The sequence below is a fragment of the Nelumbo nucifera genome, chromosome 4 (genome assembly GCF_055504915.1).
Source record: "Nelumbo nucifera cultivar China Antique chromosome 4, China Antique-T2T, whole genome shotgun sequence".
In the NCBI taxonomy this organism is placed as follows: Eukaryota; Viridiplantae; Streptophyta; class Magnoliopsida; order Proteales; family Nelumbonaceae; genus Nelumbo; species Nelumbo nucifera.
In genome coordinates this window covers 74,810,867-74,815,894 of record NC_142652.1, presented here as the reverse complement: position 1 = coordinate 74,815,894, position 5,028 = coordinate 74,810,867, and positions in this window count along the sequence as shown.

Here is a 5,028-nt window from a genome sequence, read left to right as displayed (position 1 = left end):
CCACCAAGTGTTGGGATGGCCTGTCTCGGCCACCAGGGTAAGACCTAAGGCACATGCAGCATGGGATTACTCGAATCCTTGAACTGGACCAGATTTCCAGTATTGCTCTAGACCTTGGAGATAGATGGGCAAAACTAGAAAGTTACACCTGACTCCTAGACTCGATTATGACACTTCACTGGGTGTCGGATCAGGCTGTCTTTGATATGCTAATCAGTGAGATCCTTAGATGGGGATCAAAACCTAGGTATGTTGGGACAGTCTGAGAATTCATCTGAGTGGGTGATCATAGTGACAGGATCAGCCCCTTTGTCAGACAAAGGTAATGATCGGGAATGCACTCTCTCTGATGGAAACCAAACTGGCGGCAGTTGATTTCAATCGTTGGAATTTTGTTTTGAAAAATTAATATATTTATGTATATATGTACGGTTTTGAAATGTTTGCAAATGGTTTTAATTCCCGGGATCCATGTGAGTTGAGAGTGCGGCACTGTTCCTTGTAGTCGTGGTTGAGGTCCTCTCTTGTCAGGCAGAACTTGTTCATTAAGGGCTGAGAGGTTAAGTGTAAACCATTTAGGATAATACCTGATGGGCTAATCTTGCACCTGCCCACAGTCCCTTGGTTTTTATAAGATGGCTTGGCCCAAGGACCACTTAATGTAAGTGTTGGGCCCATAGGGTCCATGTGATGGACTCAGGGGTTCACTGAGTTTTTCAGTGAATTCGGCTGGGCCTTGTAATAAAGGCTGGGCCAAACCCATGTGGCTGGTGTGTGGATCAATGCTTGGGTCCCACGCCATACAAAGAAGCCCAACTGGGCAGCAGATTGGAAACTAATTAAACACTGAACACTTAATGGGCCAAAAGCTCATTTCGAGCTGGGCTGATATGATCACCCATGTATGGGGCGATTCTGAGATTAATGTTAGTAAAAGGATAGGGCCTTTAACCTTATCCACTCTGGGAGACCAAATTCAAAACAGATTTGAATCTGGTAACCTCCTGATAAGATTAGGAGTAAGCTAACTTAATCTGCAGATAAGATTAAGATAATCCCCTATCCAAATACAAATTTGGATTGGGATAACTCCTAATTAGGAGGCTTCTTAATCAAGAAGAAAGGAGGAGAAACCCAAAAAAAGAGAAATATATCAGATTTCAATCCAAGGGTTTTTAATCAAGAAAACCCCCTGCGAATAGAGATTAGATCTCATATACAAAACTCCAGAGAGAAGAGAAGCAGTTCAGCCATCTTCGTCCCAGGAGTTCTCCTCCAGCCCCGCCATTCCCTCTTGCAAGATTTTATCTTTGCAGCAACAGGGAGTCAAGAAATCAGTTATTGACATTAGTCTCGCGAAAAGGACTGAGAAAGATTCAGTGTTCAGAGTTTCCAGACGATTCTTGCGAAGGATCCAGTGTGTAGGACGCACCCTGCTGGTTTTGTTCCATCCACAGCTGTGTCATCTTTAGCAGGAGCAGATCTTGGTTTCTTCTTTGGGCGTGAACACCAACTTTGGGAGATACTGCTTCTTCGGATCAAGTATATTCCTCCCTTTTGCTTTTTGCTTCAGATCTGGTTCGATTATGGTTCAAGTAGGATCCTTGATATAGTATTCTAAATTTAGGGAATATGATTCCCAGTTGGGAGAAGGTAGGAAAATTTTTGAAATTCGCCCACCCATTCCGCAATCTTTTGGCATACATTGGATGGATCCTACCATTCTTTCAATGGTATCAGAGCCACAGGTTTGAATCTTGAACCAAAAGAAAATCAGATCTGACCCTGCGCAGATGGATCCTACCATTCTTTCAGTAATAATGGATTTTTATGACTAAAATAGTCTTTGCCTTATTTACATGGGAAATAAAAGAAAATGGGTAAATACACTTACCTGGATAAGTCTTTCCTGAGAAACACTTACCTGGGTAAGTGCATTTACCCGGGTAAGTAACTTACCGAAAAGCGAACGAGGTCAGAAATCATAATTTTTTGTTAGCTCCTATTTGGTCCACCTTGTCACATACGTGGTCGAGCATTCTTAGTTGTTGTCACCATCTACGTTAGGGGTGCTGCTGGTTGGTTAGTTGGAAATGGATGGTCCATCAACTGTCAACATGACCCTTGATGATTACCTTTGGGTGAATATCCAGAAATACTACCATCAACTCCAAGAATGGCAAGATACACATTTGTGGATGGTTACTTCCTTGCAGTAATATTTTGAAGAACCAGTGGTTTCCATGATCTCTTCAATTCAACTTCCATTTAAGGGTGTCAATGGATTGGACCCTGTCTAGTCCAAAATCAATTTGGATGGATTGGACGGACAAACAAGCTAGACTTATTGGATTGGACCAATCTGGTCCAAAATGTTTTTTAGATTGGATTGAACCTGGTCCATCCATAATAAACTTATATTGGATTGGGATGGATTAAGCTAATATTTGGTCCATTGATATAATATAAGAGCATACGTGTCAATGGACTGAGTTTAGGTTGAAACCAATCTAAATCAAAAAGAATTTGAACAGATTGGACGGTGCAAACATTGAATTGGACCGGTCCAAAATATTCATAGGATTGGATTGGACCTGGTCCATTTATAATGAACTCACATCGGATTGGATTGGATTGAATTGGACCAAATCCAGTCTAATTGACACCCCTACATCCAACATATAATCATGACCTGGAAGATGTATTCATATGGCTGCATGCTTCTCATGGTAAACTGACATCCTTTTCAATCTATAGATATCTGTCTGATCAAAATGCTCAATCCTCATCCTTTGTTTATGAATTTGGTGAAGTTACTTTGAAATCCTTTTGGAGGATAAAAAATTTGCTACCTCGGATTCATATTTTCTTGTGGAGGTGTATAGTTGGGGCTCTACCTACAGCTGAATCACTAGCACGCCATTCTTGACAGATTAATCCTCAATGCCTCTTATGTGAGTTAGTGGATGAATCTATTACACATTTATTTTTTACATGCCCAGTTATTAATTAGAAGAGTTTGGTTTGCCTCTAAATTTTCTTTACGTGTAGAAAATTGTCTCCATTGGAACTTACATGACTAGTTACTCCATTGGGTTCACTTAGAAAATCCTCTACATCCATCTACTTTATCAATGCTTGCACAGGGGGTAATTTTCATGTGGTATATTTGGAAAGCTCGATGCAAGACAGTAATAGAGAACAAACCTTTCCTACCCATATCAGTGGTTTTTTCATCTCAGTCTCAAGTAGAGTTTATATCATCCACACTTAGTGATTCAAATGCTTCTACACACTTAGAATCCTCATCTTTGGCACCTTCTAGCTGGGAGAAGCCTCCACTTTCCAATTCTTAAACATAATTTCGATGCGGCATTGAATAACTATACTGGAGGAGTAGTTTTTTTAAATTAGAGACTCTAATGGTCTTATTCTACTAAAGTTAACTTTAACTGATCGATTTGAAATTGAAGCCCAAGTGGTGTTTTTAGCTCTCAAGTTTTCTGTGGACCTAGGTGTGTCTTCCATTGTTCTTAAGGGAGATTCTCTAACAATTATTAATTAAGGCCCCATTCATTTTTTGGTAAGTTACTTACCCAGGTAAATGCAGTTAACTGGGTAAGTTTTTCTTCGGGAACACTTACTAGAAACACTTACCCGGGTAAGTGCATTTACCCATGCTCTTTTATTTATCACGTAAATAAGGCAATGACCATTTTAGCCATAAAAATCCATTATTAAAAGGGGCATTTTTCTCCCATTCAAGTATTGGCAACTTTCCCCTAGGTGGGAAAGTTATTTACCCACCTTGGAGATGGGTATCACTTACTCAGAAAATAAACTTTCCCTAATCCCCACATAAATCTAAAAAAAGAATATGGAATTCTTGGTCAATAGGAACCAAAATCCCATTGACCAACTTTCCCCCCTCTCAAAATCCAAAAAAAGAATGCCCCTTAAGAGTTTGTTAAATTCTGATTCCTTTCCTCCTTGGAGAATCAGAAACACCATTGAAAATTGCAAACTCTTCATGTCAATGATCCCTCATTGCTTGGTTCATTGGGTGTCTCATTTGTTTAATCAAGTGACACATAAACTGGCCAAGCGTGCTTTTTCTTACTCAACCTTATTCACTTGGTCTACTCCTTCATTACTGACGATGGATATTTTGTTACATGACAATTGTAATTCCGAATAGAACTATTAATGAATCTAGCCATCAACACATTGTTGATTGGCTTTTTGCCTTTAAAAAAAAAGTCAAGTTATGCTTCTCTCTTATTTTCTATCAAACCAAAAGCCATATTTAGCCTTTGATTAAGGGGAAGATCTGAATATACCTAAACTGATGCAATATAGGGTTATGTTTATATTTAAACACATGCTTGAGATAACACTAGGCTTGAACTAATCTTGCTGTTCCAAATCGATTGGACCTGAACTGACTATATAGTTAATAATATATAAATGCCTCTTGCTTTTCTTGTAATTTCATTATATTTTATGTCTAAAAGGGTAAATTTCTTGAATTTTATATCAAATAATTTTGGTTAAATCACTTTATCTCAACATAATCATTTTTAAAGTTGTATTATTAAAACAAAGTTTTAAGTTGTTACTATAATAGGTAATTGTAGATCTCAATTATATAATCGATCACACTAGATTGTCTTGGTTGTAAATGGGTGGTTTTGGGTCTGTCATATGGAACCAGTTAATAATTGGTTTGGAACTAATACAACCTGTCTTAAAGTTTATGGATAATTCCATAATAAGTGACTAAAATATTTCATTTATAAATGTGTCAACTGAAGGGATGAGAGATCCATCCCATGGACGCCCAAAGATTGCGGAATAAGGGGCGAATTTCAAAAATTTTTCTCTCCCTTCAATTGAGAATCACATTCCCTATTTAGAAAATCATATTTTCAAGAATCATTCTTAAACCTTAAACTGAATCAGATCTGAACCAAAAGGAGTAGGAGAAAATTATACCTGATACGGAGAAGTAGTATCTCCCAACGAAGG